We start from the raw sequence: 27,165 nt of genomic DNA on the forward strand, positions 1-27,165 counted from the left end.
TCACCAATACATTGCAGGATTCATTATGACAGGAGCTTTTGCTCATGGAGCTATATTTTTCATTAGAGATTACAATCCGGAACAGAATGAAGATAATGTATTGGCAAGAATGTTAGACCATAAAGAAGCTATCATATCCCATTTAAGTTGGGCCAGCCTCTTTTTAGGGTTCCATACCTTGGGTCTTTATGTTCATAATGATGTCATGCTTGCTTTTGGTACTCCAGAAAAACAAATTTTGATCGAACCCATATTTGCTCAATGGATACAATCTGCTCATGGGAAAACTTCATATGGGTTCGATGTACTTTTATCCTCAACAAGTGGCCCGGCATTCAATGCGGGGCGAAGTATATGGTTGCCTGGCTGGTTAAATGCTGTTAATGAGAGTAGTAATTCCCTATTCTTAACAATAGGGCCGGGAGACTTTTTGGTTCATCATGCTATTGCTCTAGGTTTACATACGACTACATTGATCTTAGTAAAAGGTGCTTTAGATGCACGCGGTTCAAAGTTAATGCCAGATAAAAAGGATTTCGGTTATAGTTTTCCTTGCGATGGTCCAGGACGAGGCGGTACTTGTGATATTTCGGCTTGGGACACATTTTATTTGGCAGTTTTCTGGATGTTAAATACCATTGGGTGGGTTACCTTTTATTGGCATTGGAAACACATCACGTTATGGCAGGGTAATGTTTCACAATTTAATGAATCTTCCACTTATTTGATGGGATGGTTAAGAGATTATCTATGGTTAAACTCTTCACAACTTATCAATGGATATAATCCATTTGGTATGAATAGTTTATCGGTTTGGGCGTGGATGTTCTTATTTGGACATCTTGTTTGGGCTACGGGATTTATGTTCTTAATTTCGTGGCGTGGATATTGGCAGGAGTTGATTGAAACTTTAGCATGGGCTCATGAACACACATCTTTGGCCAATTTGATTCGATGGAGAGATAAGCCAGTGGCTCTTTCCATTGTACAAGCAAGATTAGTTGGATTAGCTCACTTTTCCGTAGGTTATATATTCACATATGCGGCTTTCTTGATTGCCTCTACATCGGGCAAATTTGGTTAATTTTTGTGTTGTCTTCACGAGAATCTCATTTCTTTGGATGGAGAAGGAAACCCCCTTTCTTATACACTTTTACATCTAGGATCCGACTTGTATCATTGATACTAATAGGAACTGAACCATTATGGCAAGGAAAAGTTTGATTCAGCGGGAGAAGAAGAGGAAGAATTTGGAACAAAAATATCATTTGATTTGTCGATCCTCAAAAGAAGAAATAAGCAAAGTAGCATCGTTGAGTGATAAATGGGAAATTCATGGAAAGTTACAATCTCTACCACGTAATAGTGCACCTACGCGTCTCCATCGACGTTGTTTTTTGACCGGAAGACCGAGAGCTAACTATCGACACTTTGGGTTATCCGGACATATCCTTCGTGAAATGGTTCATACATGTTTGTTGCCAGGGGCAACAAGATCGAGTTGGTAAGCATAAAAAAAGATTTTCATTTCTATGATCATCATCGATCATAGATAGACCCTTTACCATTCTGTACAAATGGGGTATTCTATTTGTACAGATAGGGTAGAGGGCACATTCCTTTTTTGTTTGTCCATTCGTTCCCAACTTTTTTTCGACGCGGGGTAGAGCAGTTTGGTAGCTCGCAAGGCTCATAACCTTGAGGTCACGGGTTCAAATCCTGTCTCCGCAAAATTTGAATTTTGTCCAAAATTTTAGGTTTGAATATGTTAACTAGTAAATTAACTAAATAAAATACTAAAAATATTGAAATTAATTGAAATTCAGATTTATTCGGTTTTCTTTTTGGGGGAGTGAGAAAATAAAAGAACGTGAAGGATAGAATCACTACACTATCGGAATCGACTATAACTATAACCAAATTCTTTATCATAGTAAATAAATTTACTTTCCCTTGAGCGGATAGCGGGAATCGAACCCGCGTCTTCTCCTTGGCAAAGAGAAATTTTACCATTCGACTATATTCGCATTTTTTCCTTCTTGAGAAGGAATATGTCCCTGCATAGACATAGATATATAATATATGTCTCGATGATATTTGTGTAGAGTCGGACCAGATACTCGCTTCAAGTTGATTCCGATTAAATTGTTAATTTCTTTATTTATTTGATTCACTTCATTGAATTTGAAGAAATTTCGTTTTGACCCCTCCCTCTAATTTTTTTGTTTTCGTTATTTGTTTTGTTTGTCTTTTGGGGAACTTTTTAATTTTATTGTTATATTGATTAAATTTTACTGTGTCTCACAACCCGAAAGAATTCAAATTCGGGGGAGGGGTCATTTTTGGATCTGGAACAAATAGGTTCAAGAGATTAGAGAATTAAGGATACCCACCAGAAAGACTAATCCAATCCATAATGATGTACCGGAAAATACAAAATTTTTGTTACTTGACCAACCGTCGGGAGAAGCAAATACAACGGGTACGCTAATTAATAAGATTGATGAAGTAGCAATTAATGCAAAAACAGCCAATTGAAAAGCTATAGTCATACATATAATCCTCCAAGCTATCAACAAACAAACTATATACCATTTGATCCCTTTATCAGTCATTGTACTATAAAGTAATAAATGTATCACGGAGGGATTTTAGACTATTACCATGGAATTCATTGATTCTATGTAATATCATTTATTACCGCTTTATTCCAAGATGGAACTGCTGGGAAATTAGTAATTAATAATTAAATTAAATACTTAAATGGGCATGATAGATCATTTATATATAATATACAGATAAATGGATCACCCTATCAACTTACACCTAAATTTTTTTGACAATTTCGGATGGTATCAGCTCATAGAACCATGTTCTATTCGGGGGAATAAGAATAAAATAGAAATTGACTTATGTTGGAGAGATGGCTGAGTGGTTGATAGCTCCGGTCTTGAAAACCGGCATAGTTCTTTGTTCAGAACTATCGAGGGTTCGAATCCCTCTCTCTCCTTTTGTTCGTTCAATAGAACTGTTTCCTTCTTTTATTAGTTTTGCTTGGTCTGTTAAAAAAAAGAGAATGGCTCGGCTAGGTGAGATAGCCGAGCCAGAAAAAAAAGAAATTAAATTACATAGAAATAAGTTGAAAAAAAAACAAGAAAAAAGGAATACTTTTTACGTATGACCTGATCCCCATATGTAATATGTATGATGGAAGCCAATTGATTTATACCTTAAAACGTTGAATTTCTTGTCTCAATTAAGGGGGGTCATTGAAAGAACAGGTTCAAAATCACGATCAATTCCTTTTTCAAATCCTGCTGCAGCTGCACGAGCCCTTCCCGCATGCCACAAATGACCTACGAATAGGAAAAATCCTAAAACAAAATGAGAAGTAGCTAACCAACTTCTAGGAGAGACATAATTGACTACATTGATCTCGGTAGCCACCCCACCCACAGAATTTAAAGAACCTAAAGGAGCATGGGTCATATATTCTGCGGAACGGCGTTCTTGCCAAGGTTGTATGTCTTTTTTCAGCCGACTCAAGTCCAAACCATTTGGACCTCTTAGGGGTTCTAACCAGGGAGCGCGCAAATCCCAAAACCGCATAGTTTCTCCCCCAAAAATAACTTCTCCAGTCGGAGAACGCATTAGATACTTACCTAAACCAGTAGGTCCTTGAGCGGATCCCACGTTAGCCCCAAGACGTTGGTCTCTAACTAAAAAAGTAAATGCTTGAGCTTGAGAAGCTTCTGGTCCAGTAGGTCCGTAAAACTCACTAGGATAAGCAGTATTATTGAACCAGATAAAATTATAGGTGTTTTGAAATTTCATCAAATAAAATTTTTATTTCACGACATGTGACCTTTGATGAAAATGTTTTCCCATATTTGCATTTGCACAAGTATAAGTTGGAAGATTATAATTATTTGGCCACTGAGGATGCATCTCCACTTCTAACTCATATTCTTATGCGTTATTGTAGGCCCACTCACCCTCAAGCCCAATCTCCAACTCCCACCTTAAGCCCACACACATCACACTCCACTCCACCTTCTCCCACTCACGCACAGTGCACACCGCAGCACACTTGCGGCAACACTTCACCAGTCGCGACCCCACCGCGGACTGTTCTGTCCCCCTCCTTGCAGCCCGCCAGTCCAGTCACACCGCAAGCCACATACACCCCGCCTCCTTTTCGTGGCATCCCTCCTATTCAACCAACTAGGCCACCACCTCCTTCTCCCCGAGTCACTCGTAGTCAACGAGGTATTTTTAAGCCCAACCTGAAATATTGCAATCTAACCATTCAACCTTCGGGTCCCCCTCATCACAAATCACCACTTCCAAAGTCTTATAAACAAGCCTTAAATGACCATAATTGGAATGCGGCGATGCATGATGAGTATAGTGCTTTAATTAAAACAGAAACATGGGAATTGGTGCCTAGGCCTACGGGGGTGAATATTGTTAATTGTATGTGGCTATTTAAACACAAATACAAGTCTAATGGTGACCTTGAAAGGCACAAAGCTCGTCTTGTATGTGATGGCAGGTCGCAGGAAATTGGAGTGGATTGCGATGAGACCTTCCGTCCGGTTATTAAACTGGCCACTATTCGTACTGTTCTCAGTTTAGCTTTGGCTAAAAAGTGGTCGATACATCAATTAGATGTCAAAAATGCCTTTTTACATGGTGATTTGCAGGAAACTGTCTATATGCATCAACCTCCGGGTTTTGTTGATTGGAGGGTTCCCTCTCATGTTTGTCAGCTCCGCAAGGCTCTTTATGGTTTGAAACAAGCTCCTAGGGCTTGGTACCAACGCTTTGCGAATTTTCTCATCAAATTGGGGTTTGTCATTGCCAAGAGTGACAACTCTCTCTTTACTTTCCGACAGGGAGATGATATGGCATATTTGCTTCTATATGTTGATGATATTATTTTAACTACCTCATCTGACAGGTTGCGTACAAGGATCATTTCTCAGTTGCAAACTGAGTTTCCTATGTCTGACTTGGGGCCTCTAAGTTATTTTTTGGGTATTGCAGTAACCCAAAAACCTTCTTATTTACTACTTTCACAGGAAAAGTATGCTCAGGAGATTTTAGAGCGTGCAGGTATGGCCTCTTGTAAACCTACAGCCACTCCAGTTGACACTAAGTCCAAACTTAGTGCAGATGCAGGACCACCTTTTCGGGATCCTACTTTGTATCACAGTTTAGCAGGTGCTCTTCAGTATCTCACTTTCACCAGGCCAGATATTTCCTATGCGGTACAACAGGTGTGTCTTTTTATGCATGATCCCCAGGAACCTCACTATGAGGCATTGAAACGCATTCTGCGTTATGTTCAGGCACTAGTAGAAAAAAGCAATTGGCCACCGGTTCAAAACCCCCCTATGCCACCGGTTTTGAACCGGTGGGCATTTGGGGGGTGGCAATAGTCTAATGCAAAGCCACCGGTTCAAAACCGGTGGCAAAAACAAGTATTGCCACCGGTTAACCGGTGGAAATTATGCTTCCCGTTTTTTTTTTTTTTTTATATTACATATAAATGCCACCGGTTAACTGGTGGCAATAACATACTTTTTTTTCCGGTTATTTGCTACAATAATAATAATAATTAAAAAAAAACTCTGTAATATATAAGGCAAATAACATCACAATCAATATAAGAGCGCAATGAAATATACTCACATTTATATTCAAATAATAGATTGTTATTGTAAATTATAAAAAAATACAATGAAGTATTAAGTACAAAAAAAAATTACAATGAATTATACAGTACAAAAAAAAATTACAACATTAAAAACAACAATATTCCAAAATGAAATTCTTGAATCCAGCATCAATTAACACCTGCATCAATTAAAACCCAAAAATTAATAAAACTCAAAAAAAAAAAAAATGTGAAAAAAACCCAGAAACTCATGCATGTATACGGTCAACCGCAAAGGATGAAACAGAAAGAGAAAAGGCTTCAAAAAAAACAGAAAAAGAAAAGGATGAAAACCCAAAATTTTCGCCCAGTGAAACCCAGTAAATTCGAAAATCAAATAACCCAAAAATTTCGAAAATTAAATAAACCCAATAATTTCGATTATCAATTAAAAACAGAAAATTTTCGAAATAAAAAACCCAAAATTAAAACAGAAAAAATTTGAAATCAAAAATCCAAAACCCAAAAAACAGAAAAATCAATTTCGAATTCCACCAAAAATAACAAAAACCCACCCACCATAACCACAACCACCACCAAAAACCACCACAACCCATGAACTCCACCAAAAATAACAAAAAACAAAATAAAAGTAAGAAAGAAGAGAAATTACCTCGAATTTCAGCAAAAACCCCCGAAATTATCTTGAATTTGGGTTATAAAGGTCTAATTTGACCTTTCATGGTCGAATTAGACCATAAAACCCATATTTTCATCACGAGGAGAGAGAAAGTGCGACAATAAGCTTGATGGTTAATGGCGATGGTTGTTGATGCGGCGGTGGTTGTTGTTGCGGCGGTGGACGAGCCGAACGAAGGAGAGAGGAAGATACCGCGAGAGAGGGAGAAGATTAGGGTTAAGGAGAGAGAAAGAGAAGAGAGATCAGGAGAGAGGAGGAGGTCGACGAGAGAGATTCAGGGTAGAGAGAGAGATTCAGGGTAGAGAGGGGCCGGGGAGTAAGAACGAAGGAGATAAAGAGAAGGAGGAGGGCAGGAGGAGAGGAGGAGAGGCGATAGAGGATAGAGAAGATTAGGGTTAGGGTATATAAAGGAAGGGGAAAGAGAATGGTGGGCTTTTTTTTATTATTTGATTATTGCCACCGGTTCAAAACCGGTGGCCTTTATCATTTATGCCACCGGTTCGGTTTGAACCGGTGGCAATGTACATATGCCTAATCCCGCCCATTTTTTAAGCCACCGGTTTTCAAAAATCGATGGCCATTGAGTGGTGCCTTTTTCAATTTTTCTACTAGTGAGGGTACCATTGATCACGGTTTACATTTATATCCTACTACTTCTCATTGCTTGATTACTTACACTGACGCTGACTGGGGAGGTTGTCCCGATACCCAGCGTTCCACTTCGGGATATTGTTGTTTTCTTGGGGACAACCTCGTGTCCTGGTCGTCTAAGCGTCAACATACATTATCTAAATCAAGTGCAGAAGCAGAATATCGAGGCGTCGCAAATGTTGTCTCTGAGGCGTGTTGGCTTCGTAACCTTTTACTTGAATTACATTGTCCTCTACGGCAGGCTACTATCGTTTATTGTGATAATGTTAGTGCTATTTACCTTTCTTGCAACCCGGTACAACACCAACGCACCAAACATGTGGAGATGGATATTCATTTTGTTCGAGAAAAGGTTGCTTTGGGGCAAGTTCGGGTTCTCCATGTTCCTATTAGATATCAGTTTGCGGACATTTTCACAAAAGGCCTACCACGCGAATTATTTCTGGAATTCAGGTCCAGTCTTAGCGTACGCCCTCCTCCCGCTACGACTGCGAGGGTGTGATAGATATTATATTTACGATAATATTTGTCGCAGATTAGGATAATTTTGTATATATTTATTATACTTCGTATCCTTATCATAATAGGATTACGACTCTTGTAAACCTCTATATATATTAATTAATGGTTTCACCAAAAAAAAAATTAATCAATGGTACACACTCCAATTTGAAGAGTTTTCCCGAAATCTAACACAATTGAACACATAACAATTCCTCCATCGCCAAACCCACCAAGTAACAATACTAAAAAGATTATGCTATCTTTTATCCTCCGGATTACAAGTTTCTTTGAGATTGTGAGTTAAAATTTTTTGGAATAGAGATGGAGTCAAAATCTTTGCAGCAGGGCGGGCACGTAAGGCACGACAGCTTCCTCTCGCGCTGGCGACGAGTCGAGAAGAAGGTTCGAAGGAGCTTAAAATATGCAATGTGCTGTCTTGATCATGCTCACGAATAAAGCATTGGGGGTCACAGTGAGTCGACATTTAAATCTATTTAGATTGCCTATGATTACTCTAATACGTTGTTGTACAGGAGCTTTCCAAATTAAATCTCAACATTTTTCATCCAACACCTCTGTTTCATGCTTCATAATACTGATTGCAGATTTAATGGTGAACTTGCCTTTGTTTCCCTCCTACCAATAAACTACATCTCCTATACTTGGGTTTGCACGAACTACATGGTGTTGAATCAACTTGAACGTATCTTGATAAATCTTATTAAATGGATATAAATTTTCTTCATAATGATAGTATGATTAATGACTTATTACCCCGTTTCAAAGTATGAGTAGAAAATGTCTAATCGTTGTAAGTAAATTGAAACGAAACTAGTATATTCTTTTCTTATAATTATATATTTTAACACTTATCGGATATGAAGAATTGAATATATATACTTATACAAAAATAATAATAATTTAATTAAGCGTTGCGTAAAAATTAGAAACAAATCATCAAATACAGTGTGCATTTTATGGCGCTAAATTTTTGTTTTTAATTCAATGACTTTCTCATAATGATTTTAAACAAATCTTTCCTTTGGTGAAATTCTTGTTATAATGCTTTTTAAACATAGTTTTGAAAATACGATGAGAACATGGAGATGTATTAGATATGGAGCTATAAAATGTCCCATTAGGTATGATTTTTTTTAGTTTGACTATATACATGAATTTAAAATTATACATATTAAAAACCGTCATTTAAAAAGGAAAATGATGGATTTGGAAGATTTGAACAGTTATACTGCGTCATGTTTATCCAACTAAGTAATTAAGTGTATATAAGAATTAATATATACTCCATAATAGAAAAATTTTTAGGGGGTGTTTGGTTCAAGCATATTAGGTATAAGGTATGGGTTTGGAATGACCAAAACTCATACCTTGTGTTTGTTTTTAGAAATTTTATTTTTCAAACCCATACCTCAAACCCCCTAGGTATGGGTTTTTGAAACCCAAGGAGGGAGGTGGGTATGACTCATACCCATATCTTTAGTTTAAAATTATAAGGAAAACTATCATTCCTAGATAAAAACCAAACACATGAAATCAAGTATTAAGTTCCAACCCCATACCACCCAGGTTTCATTTCTCATTCCAAACCTATACCATTGTTCGAACCAAACACCCCCTTAATGAATATACCTTTATTTTAATTAGAACAATTATTTTTAATATTGTAATGTCATAACATATATTTACTAATATAGTTGACTAGATATTAAATATTGAATTTAAATTTCAACTTCATTAAGTCGGTGCATATTTCAATAAAGTCAAAAACTCAAAACGTTCAAATTTTTTTATAAACACTTGTTACTTACAAATAAAAAATTACACTTTGATCAATAGATTATAAGTCAAAACAGTCAATTGGTCGCTAAGTGAAGCACTACTGCAAAATTCGGTAAGTGTGGGAATTAAGACACTAAATAGAGTGAGGATGCTTTTGAAAGTTTGATTGATTGTGTGAAAACTTACAATGCTTGGATGTGTAAGATAATCACAAGTCGGGGATGTTTCTATTTATAAGTTTCCTTGCTAATACTTAGAATTTCCAACATACTTCTTAAAATATTCTAAAATCATTACCATTACTCCATGAGCATTAGTCAAGCCTCCTAGAAGCTTCTTCATAAAATCAAATTACTAGACTATAATGAGCTTTTGAATTTTTTCCATAAGATTCTTAAGTGCTCAAGAGAATTCTAAAGTCTTCTAATTTCACCACAAATTTATAATTCACGGCCTTCAATCAGCTTGGACCTTTGTCTTCATTGGCCCAAAATATGGGGAACCCCAAAATTTCCGCCCATTTGGACCTGAGCCAACCTATTATAATATACAAAGTACTATCTCCGTTACATATTATTTGCAACAAAAATATCGACACAGACTCCTCAAAATTTGTATGTGAGTGGTAAATGGAGAGAGAAATATAAAAAAAGCATGTGATGAGGAGAGCGATAGAGAGAAATGACAACCAATAAAAGGAAAGAAAACAATTGTTGCAAATAAAGTGTAGCATCTGTTTTTAGTAAATGTTGCACATAATATGAAACGGAGGTAGTATATTTTTTTGAAACCAACCTGTTACAATATTTGTATCAAATGTTTTTTTTTATATATATTTTATTTTTAATTTTCTTTTTCTTTTTGACATAAGTATACTTAAACAACAATTAAGAGTGTTCAACAAATAACCACATTGAGCTAAACAAGTTCTTACAAATAAACAAAATTGAAATAACTCACCTGCTTGAAACTGTAGTACTCCGTATTTTTATAATACTTATATACTCCCTCCGTTTTTAAATACTTGCTCCATTTCTCCATGCGCGGATTTTTAGGAAATTGGAGAAAGTAATAAAATATGCAGGTAGTGGGGTGGGTAGAAGAATAAAAAATTGTATAAATTAAAAGTAGTGGAGAGAATTGGAGGAGAGAGAATATATGTTGGGTCCACTATGTGAGAGAAATTAATTTAATATTGTAAAAACTTTTCAAATAAGGAAATGGAGCACGTATTTAAAAACGGCCGGAAAAGGAATGTGGAGCAAGTATTTAAAAACGAAGGGATTATATAAAAATTATTTTTTATTTATTTTTATGATTCACTTTTTTCCTGAATTTTTTTTTTATGATTCATTTCATTTTCAATGAAATTAATTATTTAAATAATATGTAAATGTGTATAAATTAATTGGGTCATGAATTGGGGCAACAAAAGCATTTTGAATTGAGTCAATCTTATCTAAATGATTAGACCAATTTATTGGGAAGTTAAGGAAACTTAAGAGCCCAATAAGTTGGCCTCAAAGGAAAAGTTAAGGGAAAATACGATTTAGTAATGACAATTTTGTAATTATGAGTTTTGTTTTAAAATGGAAGTATAAATACTTTAAAACCTCAATATTTTTCCACTCAAGATTCATAATTGTCAGATTTCACAAAAATCTCAAAATCTCTCTTTATTTTCTCCCTCCTTTTCCCTCTTATTTTTCTTCTTCTTTTTCTGTCTTCTCCACTGGCGACACCACCGACCGCCGGTGGCCAGCAACAGCAGCCAGCGAACATCAGCCGACCACCGTGCTCCTCACTCCTCCTTCCTCTTTTTGGTTTTGGTAGGGTTTATATATATATATATATTAAACTCTTTCTCTTCCTAATTTAATTCTATTGTTTTATTTGATTTTAAAGCATGATTTTAATTATATTTGGCATTGATTTTGGGATTATGATGTTGTTAAATTACTAATATAAATTTCAGATTGTTATTTAATCAAGAACCCTAAATTATGAACCCTAGAAATTGGGGATTTTATGTAAGGAAAAATTGCCACCATTAATCTCAACTTTGCCTCATCCGCCAATAATAATCCCTACCTTTGATTATTTATTATCAATCCCAACTTTATACCCTATTAATTTCTATTGCATCCAACCGGTCATCTAACCTGATGTAGCAGGTTACCTAGACACGTATCAGCGTATATATGATAAGCTTTTTTTCTTAAAAAATAAAAATAAAAAACCCACAAACCACGCATGCCCAGCAGCTGCCACCACACCCCTACCCCTACCCCGCCGGAAAACACCACATCCCCACCCCACCCCGCCGGAAAATCAGCCCCATCCCCGAAAACCCCTCCCCCGCTGCCGGAAACCGCCGCCCAGTCCTCCCCCCCTCAAAAACCACCTCTTCCCTTCCCCCACCTCCAAAAACCCCTCCTCCGCTGTCGAAAACCGCCGCCCAGCCCTTTCCCTTCCCTCGCAACTCACCCCTTCCCTTCCCCACCCCCGAAAACCCCTCCCCCTCCCCCACTCCCGAAAACCGCTGCCCAGCCCATCCCCTTCCCTCGAAACCCACCCCTTCCCTTCCCCAACCCCTGAAAACCCTTCCCCCACCCCCGAAAATCCCTCCCTCGCTCCCGAAAACTGCTGCCCTCCCCTTCCCTCGAAACCCACCCCTTCCCTTCCCTTCCCCCACCCCCGAAAACCCCTCCCCCACTGCCGAAAAACACGCCCAGTCCTCCCCTTCCCTCGAAACCCACCCCTTTCTCTTCCCCCACCCTCGATTTCGCCCCCTTCCTCGACAATCAGCCACGAAGACCTACTATGTGTGGTTTTAAGGGTCGGGTTTGGGTGGTGGAGGATGGTCGACGATTTTTGATGGAAGTCGTAGGTTAACCGACTGTTTTCCGGTGGAATTGAGGGTTGGGCCGGGGTTAGGGTTCTGGCGGAATTGTGGGTGGTGGTCGAAGTGGCTGTGTTTTTTTTTTAATTTTTTTTTGTTTTTGTATTTGTTTTTTTTTAAAAATTTTTGTTTGAACCAATCAGGTTGTGACACGTATGCAACTACTCACAAGTCAGCAAAATTTACCTGTTCAACTGGTTCCAAGTCATTTGGGTTCAATAGAAATTAATAGGGTATAAAGTTGGGATTGATAGTGAATAATCGAAAATAGGGATTATTATTGCCGGATGAGGCAAAGTTGGGATTAATGGTGACAATTTTTCCTTTATGTAATTGGGTAGGGATTGATGCTAGGTTGTTGTTATTGATTAATTCGTGGTTTAAACATGTTTTAATGAGTTTAAAGCCCTCAATTTAATGCTGCAATTTAATTATACACACTACTCTTTAATTATTGAGTTAAGATTTGATAATCCATGAAAGGGAAAAAGGTTTTAATGATTTAAATATGATTTACTAATCTAAAAGTGATATTTTATATTAAATAAGTATACTGAAATTTTATTTAAATCATGAAAACTAAGCCTTTTTGAAAGGATTTGAAGTACCCACTTAAAGAAAAGGTTTATGGCTTTTTTGTCATTAAATTGAGTTGATTAGTAAGGTTAAAAGAGTATTATAGTTGCTAGAAATGTGTGAGAATAATGGATTAATTATAGTTATGTATTTTTATTTGTAGGAAGCTTCGAGCTTGGTGATTTCTAGCGAGTATGGCCAATTTAGGCAATTTTCAAGGTACGTATGCACGTATGTAGGATATATTAATTATGCGTAATACCATGTTAGGAAATTATATTGGTATCAAGTATGAGACTAGCATCATGTTAAGTTGTTATTGTGATACTTGGAATGGTTGAATGATTATCTATGTCTTATATGTAAGCGTGTGAACGTGTTGAAATTATTTATATGAGCTTGATATAAGTTGAAAAAGATTGAATCATGTTATATTATTTATTACTTCCTCCGTTTCTATTTAGTTGACGCGTTTGATTTAGGCATATATATTAAGGAGAGGAGAGAGAGAGTGAGAGAGAATGAAAAAGCAAGTGGGGTAACTTGTAAATGAAAGGTAAAAAAGTTACATCAAAAGAAAACGTGTCAACTAAAAAAAAAATTCCTAAAAAGAAATACGTGTCAACTAAAAAAAACGGAGGTAGTATTTATTACCAAGAAGACATGAAATTGTTTCATGGTTTTATTCTCACCCATTTATTATTAAAGTTGAGTCAAGAAATTTAGTTTATTTATTTACTCAACACATAAGTTGATGTCGAGTCAAGAAGTTAATTTATTACTCACTCACATAATTGAGATTGAGTCAAGGAAGTTATTAGTGTATTTTATGCACCAAGGTAGTAATTGTGCAATTTTGTGAACAAAACCTGGCAAAGAACCTTAATTACAATTAATAATATGTTATCACTAATTAATTCAAGAATCAATTAGAAGTATGTATTGAATGTTGTTATGTTTATTCTTGATTGATTGGTTGGAGTCATCACATGTTAAATTGGTAAATCACGTAAAGTGTAAGAGGATACACACCAAAACTCTTGGAAAATTATACCTTGAGTATGAACGTATGAGGGGAATTATGAGGTTTTATATTTAACCATAGCTTCTACATGGGTACATTCTTTTATTATTTATGCGCCGAAATTCAGTCACCAAGTGTGACATAGCAGGTGCCAATTGGGGTAGCTTCTGAATTGGAAGCTCCATTTTAATGAGCTGTTTTTAAGGAAGGAATTTCGTTCAATGCGTAATCCAAAGCTATATATAAATAAACTAAAGTAGAGTCATGGGTCAAAGGTAAGTTGACTTGTGTTATATAACAAGCATATTTTATTTATTTATTGTTTATTGCTAGGATATTCTTGTTAGTATGTTTATTTTTATGGGTGCATATGTACTTAGCTTTTGCCGATTCGTACTTTGTTGTTTGTGTTTGGCTTTTCTTTTGATTGACCTATGACCTATTTTATATGGCGAGTAGTGAGGTTGAAATAAAGAGAAGTACATGTAGAAGATGCATATCAAGCATGATGGGATTGAGCGAAGAGAGTTATATGTTTATTTGTTATTATTTATTATATTGGATCATTTATATAATTGTTGACACTAACATATAATTATTGTTTTAATATGTTAGTTTGAATTTAAAAATGGCCTTTAATGGTTCCAAGTTTTTGGATTAATGTAAGTTGGTTTTAAAGTTTGACTTGTTTTTATTAAACTTTATTTTATTTGAGTTTTCGAAAGTTAGTCTTCCGTTGCGTGACTTTGAAAATAACCTTAGTCGTTATCACGGTGTACGATAATATTTTGGAGATTTTCTAAAATGAGTTTTATTTAGAGTAAAAAAAGTATTTTAAAAGAAAAGAATTTCCAGGGTATTACATAAATACACTCCATTTGCTTTGCTCTGTGCCTTATTGGGGTACACAAAGTGACCTTTGATTATGCTGCATAATTTACGCATGTGTTTATGGTGAATATAATTAGTTATCTTTCAAATAATAGCCTGTTTCAATTTATCTTCATGATAAACAAAGGGTTTTTACCCAATAAGAAGTATCAATTGCATAAATATTTGACATTAGAAATTGTGTAGCTCATTAAAGTAACAATTTCTTTCGTTTGGAGATGTCATTTGTTATAAAATATACTAAACTGACTCCCTCAAAAAAAGTAGACTAAACTGACTAATTTAATGTCGTTAATTTGCTCCTCTTTTGAAGGACCTTGAGGTTTTCTCTTCCATCGAAAGGACTTCATGCTTTCCTCTGAATGACCGTTTTCACCACCATTTTTCGACGGCTTTACTACCGAGATAAACAAAAATCTTTTTTAAAAAATTGGAGAAACAAATGGGATGGTTAATTGAAGGAGGTTTGTCATCATCTTTGTTTTGCCCATTGCGATTGATAATTTCTTTATTAAAGATTTCAAATTTAAGCGATAGAAAAAAGATAATGGAGATGTTAATTGCAACAAAGTTAATGAAGAAGGTGACGAAGTTTATGGATTTAAGTTTAACATTTGATTTTGCTTTTTAATAAATTACGTTGCGGCTCTGACCAAATGATGCAATCGACAATTTTACCCTTACGTAAACATTACCCCCTCCGTTTGAAGGATAAAAAATTATAAAAAGGAGTAAAAGTAATTGAGAGAATTAGAGAAGAGATGATGTGAAATTAATAAAATAGGACTGATGTTGGATCTACTAGTTAAAAATAATTAATAAAATATTACAAATTTTCCCAAATAAAAAAATGGAGTACATATTTAAAAACGGTCAGAAAAGAAAAGTGAAAAAGTATGTAAAAATGAAGGGAAAAATTTACAAGAATAATCCCACCTTTCACAAGTCTTCTCTAAATGGTCTGACCTTTAAAAATATCTAGGAATAATCCCACCTTTTACGGGGCGTTTGGAATGTGGGAATGGGAGTGGGAGTTTTAGGATTAAAATGTGGGAATGAGATTGGTAATTGATTGTTGGGAACATCATATCATATAACTAATATATAAAGCTAAACTTTTAACCAGGGTATGAAGCTGTGACACTTAGCGTTTCAACTTTTCGCCAAGTGTCGCGCCCGTTGGATAGATTTAAATAGAATTTATAACATATAAAAAAGTTAGTTTAGAATTCAATTTGGATATAAATTTAGCATAAAATTCTTAGTTTAGAGTTTTATTTTCAATAAAATATCAATTTAAATGTACAAATTGAATTATAATTTTATTCAAAAAAATTGTTAGATTATAATTCTACAAAATTATCAAATAGATTTATTTTTTATATCATAATATTTTTTGTAGCAAAGGGCTGAGAGTAGTTTAAAGCATAAAACATCTATTTATGATATACTAATCGGTTAAAATAATATACTTCACAATCTAATACAAGTAGAATTTTATTACTATTTAGACCTGTTAATTAGAATCGGGTCATGAGTCATGTCGAATTGGGTCACTTCAGGTTACGAGTCAAGAAATGCTCAACTCTTGCCCAAAGTTTTAGGTTATGGTCAACCCAACGGACTTTGAACATTTATTTAATTTAATTAATTAATTTTTTTTTTAACGTATTAAATCGAACACTTCCACCAACATTATTATTAGTCATTATGTGCCTACTAGATAGCAAATTGCCACAAAAGCACATCAATTCCTAACTAATTTTATACCAATGATATATTTTAAAATTTGACATATAGATTAAAAATTTATCTTTAAAATTCAATAAACAATCCGGGCATCGCACGGGCACAAAACTAGCTAGTTCATATATTTTGAAATTAAAACCTTTCACGTCTAGGGCGAAGGCAACTTCGAACTTGGCTAGGTGTTTCTAGACCTTGTGAATGCGGTATGATGTTTGTAAAAGGCTAGTTGTAAAAGCCAGACGATGAGGCAACGACACTTGGCGTTTTAACTTTTCGCCAAGTGTCGTGCCACGTAGGATAGAGTTATATAGAATTTAATTTGTAGGATAAAAAAAGCTAGTTTGGAATTTTATTTTCAATCAAATTTGGATAGAATTTTAAGATAAAATTGTTAATTTAGAGTTTTATTTTTGATAAAGTACCAATATTTCATATGTACAAATTGAATTATAATTTTATTCAAAAAATAATTAAATTATAACTCTCATAAATTATCATATAAATTTATTTTTTGTATCATAATATTTTTTGGAGCGAAGGAATTAGTTCAAAATGTACCACATCCATTGTTTATAATATATTCTAATAAATTAAAAATATACTTCACTATCTAGTATAATTTTATTACTGTGTGTAGGCCTGTCAATCAGGCCGGGTTACGAGTCATTTCAGACAGGGTCATTATTTCAAGTTACGGGTCAAGAAATGTTTTTCACCAATATTATTATTATTAGTCATTACATGTGTACAAGTTTAAATCGTCACAAAATACATCAATTCATAAGTAATTTTGTATCAATGATTTGTTTTAAAATTGAAAAATTTGCAAATTGCAGCCATTTAAAGTTCATATTTTGCAAATTGCAACAATTTTTTTTTTTCCAAATTGCATCCAAAAGTTCGTATAAATTGTAAATTGCAGCCCGATTCAATATTTTCATCGGTTTACATGTTGAAAAATCTTCGGTTAAGGTTTTAGGGGTCATTTTAGCCCTTAAGAGCCCAAATTCAAAGGCCAAAATGGCCGGATGGTTGCTTATTTTATAAAATCGCCTGTCCCAACATGGACAATGGCGTCCAGCGACACCCCTTCGAGTGCAATCGTCGCAGAGACAGACTCTTCATCAGTTCTACGTACCTATGTAGAAGGCAAAGATTGAAGACCAAATTGGTCAACTCATAGCCGTCACCGGAGTAATCTACAAGAACGATTAAGTTTTCGAACACCAGATGCCTTGAGGCATCAGTAGGTTACCAGCAGAAGTTTCCACTTAGATTACTTATTCCAAAGTTGCACTCTCTCTCCCAACTGGGGCAAAAGATTTTGTGTAATGGCTATGTAATAATCCTAGACGGAATATTACCGTCTAGGTAAGAGACTCGAAGCACCCGTTCTAATGGTCGGTTGTGCACTTGGTTTGGGGAAATCACCATTGTGATTGATTGGCTTTAAAACACCTCATACTTCTCCAAGTATCAAGTGTTTTCAAGCCAATCAATCAATTTGAAATGAAACCAACCACACAGCCGTCCAGGGGCAAGAGCACCCGGATTGCAAATTGCCGCATGCTTTTTAAGTTAGGCAAAATATTAAAGAACTGCAGTATACACACAAAATTCAAATTGAAAAATTCAAACACAAATATATATAATAACCGACTGAGTCGGAATACTTCATATTAAAAATGGCACAAAGGCCAGAATAATTGTTAGCCGGAATAAAACCCGAAGAAGAAACAAAAGGAAATGATTGTTAACCAACCCTACAGTCGGTAAAAATACAACATACTCGGCTTACAAGCCGGGAAAGAAGGAAACTTGGCATACTGCCGCTGAAATTGGGGAGGCGGACTCAAGGCTGAGGGGGAGGCTGCTGCTCCGGCTGGTCTTGGCCAGTTGGGCCTTCATTTTGTTTTTCCACCACCGGCTCCTCGGTGTCCGAGACTTCACATCCCTGCTCGGCAGCCCAATCTCGGAAGCGAGGCGGAGGAGCCTCACCCAGCACTTGGGCATCATACACCTCAGTGGCGTAATCATATCTAAGTTTATAGACTTCAAAGTCTATATCTGGGTAGAGGAGGTTCCAAGTGATCTTCAGGCGGGCTGCATTGTCCCGCTCATCTTCCTCCATCAGCCGTTTTTGCTCCTGAGCGATCTCGTCCGACTGTTTGTTTCGCAGATTGACGATCTCGACCCCCAGCCGGGAGACATCTGTCCGGAGTTTGGTGTTTTCTTTGTCAGCATCTTCTAATGCTCGAGTTCAGATTGAGCATCCTTCAGTTTTTGCTCAAGGTCATTAGCCCGACTGGTGGCTTCATCATTTGCAGCCGTCAAGCTCCGGATCAGCTCCTCCTGTTTCAACTCTACTGCTTTAATCTCTAAATCACACATATAATTAGCATATTCAACAGAGTTGAGGTTTTCAAGGGCCCTCCATTTGGCGTCATTTACCTCTTTCTGTTTCCGCCGGAAGGGGCCTCGGAGTCCGTCCACTCTGAGCATTACCTGAGAAAAGAACAGCCGGATTATGACATACTTAGTTAAAATAAAGAAAAGATATTAGGGTTAAGGTGGGGATTCTTTAGCAGCTGGCCCATTATCCGGTCGAAGTCCACTACCTGCAGATCAGGTATTGAATTCTTCTCTAACCGGGTGAGGGTCCTCACCATCCGTTTTGCGAAACTAGCAAGATCCGGCTCGTCGGATGTAAGATCTGCACCAAAAGTAGAAGTATTCTGTGAGAAAGAAGCAACATAGTTGGCATTCATCCGTTGCCGGCTGCTGACTGAACCCCCGGAGGGGTCTACCTTAGTCTTGACTCTCATGAAGTCAATTGGCCAAGGTATTACAATCTTTCCCTTACCTTGGGTTTCTATATTGGGCTTAGGAGCCTCCTCCTCCCCGGTTGTTGCCGCACCGACTGCAACATTAGGTGGCGTGCCACCCTTCGATGCCGTGGAGGCATCCGGCGCTTTCTGCTGCGAACGCTTTGAGCCTTCGCTCAGAATCTTCATTGCAGTAGGGGATTTGCCACCGATCGTGGGACGATCGATTTTGGCAGAAGAGTTTGACCGGGGAGGGTCCTTTCTAGTGGCCTTAGCAGCCGGAGCTTTTTCTAGATCTTCTCCTTGCCTTTTGAAATCTTGGAGAAGGATCGTGGCACACGTTTTGAAGAGTCCTGCCAATTGAAAAATTTAAATATACCCAACCGGCAAACTGCCTTTGTAAAAAAAAAAAAAAAAAAAAAAAAAAAAAAAAAAAAACTATGTCAAGCGGTCTTACCCTGCCTTTCTTGGACTCTTTGGCTTCAACGGTTGCTTTCTTGGCAAATATCAGCCTCCTTGCGCAGTAGCGCCGCTGATTTAGCCGGAGTTTTGGCCGGATTAACCATCTTCAAGGCATCGGCTGCATGAATAAAATAAAAGTTAGAAGAAATTATGGAAAGTTTGTAATGTAAAAATAAAATCACAAACATTCCGGATGCAAGTGGATCTACCCTTGGGAAACATGGGACTTAACCCACAAGCGGACAAGAAGCATTCAACCTTGAAGTAGTCCGGGTGGGGGATCCATTTTTTTGGAACTATAATATGAGTCTTATCCCCCATGGGATCAGTAGTGGTTTCAAAGAAATCCGGCTCCATTATTTGCTCCCTGGCCTTAGTAGATAGCTCTGGGAGAGGGCATTTCCTGCCCAGAAGAGCCGGTTCCGTGTTGTACTGGTGCATTGTCCGGTTGTGTCTCATAGTTGGAGAAGAAATCAAATAAAACTTATCTTTCCACCCGGACCATTTTGGACACCTTGTCCAAACTCATCAAATACTGGGGCAAGGTGGAAAGAGTGTACCATGCCCCATGACCGCCTGGTGCCTTGCTCAAGTAATTCATATGAGTGAAGGCGGAGAAGATGGGAGCTATGTTCTGGAGCTCGCAGGCGGCGATGTAACTCAAAATGTTCACCCACGAGTTGGGGGTGAGCTGCCAAACTCCAAGATCATACCCCTTTAAGATTTTCCTAATCCCGGTATGGAGGGGGAACCGGAGGCCGGCTTCTATGACCGCCTCGAAGCAGACAAAGTAGTGGTCTGCATTATCAATGTCATCGTCCCATGCCATTACTACGTCAGCAGACAGGACGATAATATCCCACCCCTTTCCAAAGGGGTGCTTCTCTTTGAAAGCCCTGAAACCGCTCTTTAACAGGGAAATGTCACCCGGAAGCATTCTAATCCTTTTAAGGTTGGGGTTGTCAGCGACTTTAGGCGGCTGCTGATAGTCAGCCGCAAAGTTATCCTGGTCAGAGCCAGAAGTTTCGGCCCTTGACCTTTCACCGGCCTCATCATCGCCGGATCCATTAAAGGAGGCGACTTCCTCACGGCCTTCTTCCCGTACGCTTGAGCTCCCGGAAGTAGAGGGAGCCTCTTCATTAGAACCGCTCTCCTCCAAATCCTCATGTTCCCCATCCGGAACAACCTCATCAGCTGGCACTGTCATAGTGCGCCGGCTCCTAGACCTTCTGGCCGTCTGTTTCATTCTGGCCATTGTGTCCTGCACAAACACAGAGAGGGAGGAATTCGGAGATGAGCACATCGATTCTGACAGTCTAGAAAAGGCACCCCCTGTTCTAGACTCAACCGTTCCGGGGGACCGGCTGAGTGTCCTAGGCAGTACCGAGTGTGTGGATTGAGAACTCATTTTTATTTCTAAACTATGTATACAGGCGGAGAAAGAATGTATACAAGTTGAAAAAGAGAAAATCTAAAGATGGTACAGGCGGTTACCTTACTTTAGCTCTGAAAAATCTGAAAAACAGCTACAGACGGTGAACCGGGTGTTGTAACATCAGCACGCGGAAATCCAAAAAACTTTGACGCAGACGGAATCATAGAATCTCTCTCTAAAAGTTTCTCTTTCTCTCTCTAGAAAGTCAAATGAAAATGAAGTGAGAGAAAAAGGGGGGGTAAACTTCTATTTATAGAAGGTGAAAACGGGGGCATCCCTGTTTGAAATTTAAATTTACTATCCGTTGTTACTGTTCACCTGTGATAGGTGGACACATGTCACATGCCCCACGTGACATCCACGTGACCCATGTGAGGGGCAAATGTTTAGGGTAAAAATTACCCTAGACAGGTGTCCCAATAAGGGAAGGCCACGTGTCAAGATCAAACTGACTTAAGTGGCCCTCTAGCCATTTGACACGTGGCTCCTTCAGATAGGTTCTGAACTGGCGGCCTTCAAAGGCCCAAATCCCAAGAGAACGCCGTAATTCGGCGCAGCCCACCACAATCTAGGTCAAGTGACCTAGATAGGGGCACATTCTCCAATGACCCTTTAAATAGGGAGATATTTCTCCATTTTGGGGACACATTGAATCATTTATTACACCTACATTCTCTCTCATCAGAGAAACACCTGAGCTTGGAATCCAAGCAGATCCCTACCTAAATTTTCGCACTATTTATTTTCCTTCAAGTTACTAACTTGATGTTCGGAGGCGGAGCTCCAACTACCCGGAGTCTCCGTTGTTTTGCAGGTACAACTCAGCCGGACCAATATTTGTGACGTAACTTTCCCGAGGGACAAAAACCCCCAAAACAAGTACTACCTTTGATTTTTTTTAGTTGCAATTTTAGGGTATTATTTGAAAGATATAAAATATTCCAAAGTTGCAACTATAAAAGATTGGAGCTAGTATGATATTTAAATAAAAAAAATATATATATCAATTGATACAATCAAGATGATACTAAGTAAATCCTATCTTGAACTATAAAAAAAAAAAAAAAGTAAAGTAAATCGTATCTTGAAGATGCATACAATAAAAATAAAAATAAAAATAAAATAAAAAATTTCATTTGTTAACTTATTTAAGAGTATATTTTTCAAAAGAGTTATTGTAGTATAAGTAATTGTAATTTTATAAAAATCACTAGAGAATGTAGCTCAATATTTAATTAAAAAACAATGATATTCCTAGGCGTTTTATAATTTTTTTTTTAAATTGAAATATAAAACTCTCTAGAGAATGTAACTCAATATTTAATTTAAAAAAAAACAATAATATTCCTAGGCATTTTATAAATGATTCTTTTGAAAAACAAATAAAGTTTAAGAGGAAACATTTATTTCCTCAAAAAAATATAATTAATATCATATTATATCATTAATAAATAAAGTCGGTCTCGCAGCCAGACTACGAGACAATGACACTTGACATTTCAGTTTTTCACCACATAGATGACAAATTCTATTATTGTGACTACGGGTGTGCAGAAATGAACCTGGACCGGAATTGGACCGGACAGGTTGATTCCGGTCCGGTCTTCGACCCTCACAAATTGGGGATTCCGGGTTTTCGGTCCGGTCCGGGTAAAAACCAGAATATTCCGGTCCGGACCGGAATGGATCGGAAAGTGTATTTTTGTAATTTTTTTGGTGAAAATTTTAAATTTTATGTTTAAATTTCTAAAAAATTTAGGTACAAAACTTATAATTTATAAATTTTAGGTGCAAAATAGGAAAGCACGCAAACAAAGATAAGACGTTAAAAATGTATGTATATATTAAGATACTAAAATGAAAAAGAAAAATTAAAAAATAATGTAACCGGTCCATTCCGGTCCAAAAACGGACCGAACCGGAATAAACAGGTTTAGACCAGAACCCGGACCGGTTAATTACGTCCCGGTCCCCAAAAAAAAATCGATTCCGGGTTTTGGTCCGGTTTTGGACCGCTACACAGCCCTAATTGTGACACATATGATGCTAAATAATCAAATTTTGGATAAATTTTTATCAGATAAAATTATATATAAAATTTTATCATCGATATACTTTCTAATAAATAAAGCAGGTCTCGCAGCTAGACCAGGCGACAGGGACACTTGTCATTCCATTTTTTCGCCAAGCGTTGCGCCACGTAGAAGACAAATAGGTATTATTATGACACATATGATGCTAAATAAACAAATTTTGGGAGTTAAGACAACAATTGGGTACTCAATTGTTGATTTTTTCACCTTTTGGGTACTCGGTTTTTTTTTTTTTTTTCTTTTTCATCCTTTAGGTACTTTAACAAATTTTCAGGCCAATTAACTGATAGGCTAAAGTCGTATTACCTTATCAAAAACAATTCCTAAGTCCACTAACTATGCAGATAAGGAAGAAGGGTCGAACCACAAGGAAACAAGTCAATTTATTCCTAATTAATTAAGAGTAATCTAAATTATTAAGTAACCAATTTGTTGTTATATAAAGGAACTATACTACGAAGAATAAAAGTATGGAGAAATAAAAGTAGGGGGAAATCAATGAATAAAAGACCTAGGGCATAGGTTCATCAATAAACAATATTCCAAGGTAAAACATAACAATCAATCATCAATGCATCAATTAATCAGATCATAAAGGGTTTTCGCTACGTATTACAATCACAGAGTTAATTTACCGGTATTAAATCTCATCTCTCGAATCTCAACTTAACCATTTATAAATTAGTCTTCCTATTAAAATTAAGCCTAAACACCAATTCTCATCTCTCGAATCTCGAATCAATATTGCTAAACTCATGCATAAAAGACCTGCGCAAGTCTAGTTGCATAGCATTAAATCAATCAATAGGAAAATAATTAAGCATTGACAATCAACAAAAATAAATTACCCCTTCATATTATATATGGATCCCATAAACCCTAGAAATAAAACTACTCACGCATAATTAAATCTAAACTAATCAAAGCAATTAAACAAGTCATGATGAATTTTAAAAAAATAAAATTACGGAAATTAATAGAGAAGAAATCGTTACCAAAGTTAAAGAAAATAATGGATTGAATCAAGAAAAAAGTGTAAAGTTGTAGAAATAGAAAAATCAGAGAGGAAATAAAACTAAGTAGAGAGAGAAAGTCTAAGAGAAGAAGTACTAAAATTACTTAACAAAATTGTATTTATATTAAACTTCAAAATCCTTAACTTAAACGAACTAAAAATCGACTTAATTAACTTCCAAAGACACGCGCCCGGTCGGGCGCCACACCGCCCGATCGGGCGCAACTTTTCTTCATCTGGTCTTCTCTCAAGCCCGGCCGGGCGCGAGATCGGGTGCTTGCTTCTTCCGCCCCGCCTGGCCGGTTGCGCCTTCGGGCAGAGCCATCCTGGCCGGGCAAGGCCACTTCGGGCAAGTTGGACTTCGATTGGGCCCCGATCATTCGGCCCAATCCGGATTTCCTCCTTGGGGCTTGACTACTCGGTCCAATTGCCTCAGTATATCGGTTGTGCTCCTCCAATGCTCATAGTAGCTTCATAAAATCCCAGGAAAATGCTCCAAATGTGAAATTCCCTACAAAACTCAACCAAAACTACGAAAACACTAGAAAACAACAATCAGTAATAAAAGTGGCTCAAAAGAGCCAAAAACACTACCAATTATGACCAAGGGATGGGGGTAAAATACTATATAAAATAGATATATCAAACTCCCTTAAGCCAAACCTTTGCTTGTCCCTAAGCAAAGAACTCATCAATGAATACATAAAACATGCCTCACCCCAAATAATCAAAATCAAGAACAACCAATTCAAGGCAAATCCAACAAGCATGCATCAACATGAACTAATCTCATCCATCCAAGCACTCATCCTCCCTAACAATTGTGAAACAGATCAAACCACAAGAGCATATAGAATTCATGACTAGTGCTCACACACTGAACTCTCGTTTATGTGGCGAGTAAAAGATGTACTCGATCGCTCTCCATCCCAACCCTTTATGTGAACAATGTCCTCCCAAACTCACAACACTCGTGTGTTTAAGAAAACATAAACTCAACCTAAATAGTCGACTCGGAATATGTCAAGTCATTCTTTGCATTGATAAACAACTAATTTCACATTCACACAACTCTATGCACAAAGGTTGGAAGGTCTTTAAAGCTTGTAATGTAATGCTAGGGTAAAAGGTAGGATAAATTTGGGAAAATGTGAGAGTAAAGCCATGCTTAAGGGAGCCATATCTTAACAAACCCCAAGGTCAAAAACAAGTAATGACCATATCATCACCAACACGACTCAACTCCACCAAAAATTCACCAAACAACTCCAATCATATCAGACAAATCTCAACACTTACAATTTCACTCATAAAAATATAATGATGTAAACTTGAGTGAATAACAAACTTCAGCTTCCAAACTTGAATATTTTTTCTCATTGAAACTCAAATTTTTCCCTTCTTGATCAACCTTCTCTTAGAACATTTGAACATTTACATTTTTTCGTTTTTGCTCTTTTTTTCTTTTTTCTTTTGAAGTTCACTATTTTTCTTTTTTTTTCCTTTTATTTTTTTTCCTTTTATTTTTTTTTCATATCATCACACTTTATTTTTTTTTCAAAGAAATTTAACTTTCAAGATCATCAAAAATAAAACACAATCAAGAACAAAAATAACTCCTCATATCCACCTAAATTGTGCAAATAATACGTGAACCTCTATTCATACAAGGTTTGGATAAATTATGGTTTATTGTAATCCCCCCGTATTTTTAAATATGTTATAAATGAAATTTAATTTTATTTATAATATTGATTTGCATTTTTCCGTAATTTAATTTCAAAATATTCAAATTATTAATTTGGGTCAAAAATTATTTTGGTACAAATTATTTTATGTACCTTCATTCTATAATATATTTAAATACAACTAAAGCTTAGTCCATTTCATTCATTTGACCCATTAATTTTATGAGGCTCAATCTTTCTATTTACCCTACAACATTCTCCCCTATAAATACCCCATTAATCCCCAAAATTTTCCCACAAAAAAGGTTAGTCTTATTTTCTCCTTTGTTTTATTACTTTGTATAATTATAATTATTGATTTATGGGTTTTGATTTTATTGTTTGAAATTAATTTAATTAGTATCAAATTGTATTTTGATGATTAAACTTTATAATTTCAGATTTTATAAATGTCATAATTTTTAGATTTTGTAAATTTTATAATCTGGGGTTTTTAATTATCGAAAATCATGATTTTAGGGTTTTTATGAATAATTGATTTAGGGCTTTTATAGTAATGATGTTTTGAAATTTTGGTGATTATAACTACTGATTAGTTTAACTTAATTCCAGATTATTTTGAACACGTAAATTCGTGTTTTAACATTTAGATTTTCGTTCGTTAATATTAATCCCGTTTTAATCCCGATCAGGTTCTGAACTCATCCGATTTTGATTAAAAAAAAGTAGTGTTTTCCATGTGGAAACAACGTTTAAGATAGACTCAGTACCTTTGGAACTGAGCACCACCCTATCGTGGCCAAATTAAGCCTTTAAATATGATTTTTGGGCAGTTTTTGATTTTTAACGAAGTTTTTTTTATGCTTAAAATTTTATCTTTGAGTTTGATTAAGAAAATTAATTATGTTTATAGTTAATTAAGCATACATATATGTTTTTATTGAAGTTTTAAGTGGTTTTTCATCATATTATATTGTTGGAAATTACTTGGGTTAGTAATATTAATTGTTGGTTGTTTTTTTTGTAAGAAGTGATTATTTCCTATGAGACTTTTAATTGAGTATAAAAGTGATGTGTTGATAAAGTTGTGAAGTTTTTTTTTTTAATTAATCTAAAGAGCTGGAAATAGTTTCTAAGTACTACTTTTGATGTTTTATAAAGAGGGTTTATTCACCCATTAAAAAGGGA

The 27,165-nt window shown here is 36.3% G+C and overlaps 1 long non-coding RNA gene and 2 other non-coding genes across 3 annotated transcripts; 1 reads left to right on the forward strand and 2 right to left on the reverse strand.

Moving 5' to 3' along the window:
• The first annotated feature begins 1,657 nt into the window (after nt 1-1,657).
• On the forward strand, nt 1,658-1,731 carry TRNAM-CAU. Its single transcript has one exon. It is a non-coding gene; the product is annotated as a tRNA-Met (tRNA).
• A 225-nt stretch (nt 1,732-1,956) lies between these two features.
• Nucleotides 1,957-2,027, reverse strand: TRNAG-GCC. Its single transcript has one exon. It is a non-coding gene; the product is annotated as a tRNA-Gly (tRNA).
• A 3,568-nt stretch (nt 2,028-5,595) lies between these two features.
• Nucleotides 5,596-6,391, reverse strand: LOC110715511. Its single transcript, XR_002510313.1, has 2 exons — nt 6,336-6,391; nt 5,596-5,862 (listed from the first exon to the last, which is right to left on the reverse strand). It is a non-coding gene; the product is annotated as an uncharacterized LOC110715511 (long non-coding RNA).
• Between the last annotated feature and the right edge of the window lie 20,774 nt (nt 6,392-27,165).

Source organism: Chenopodium quinoa, unplaced genomic scaffold (genome assembly GCF_001683475.1).
Source record: "Chenopodium quinoa cultivar QQ74 unplaced genomic scaffold, ASM168347v1, whole genome shotgun sequence".
Taxonomy (NCBI): domain Eukaryota; kingdom Viridiplantae; phylum Streptophyta; class Magnoliopsida; order Caryophyllales; family Amaranthaceae; genus Chenopodium; species Chenopodium quinoa.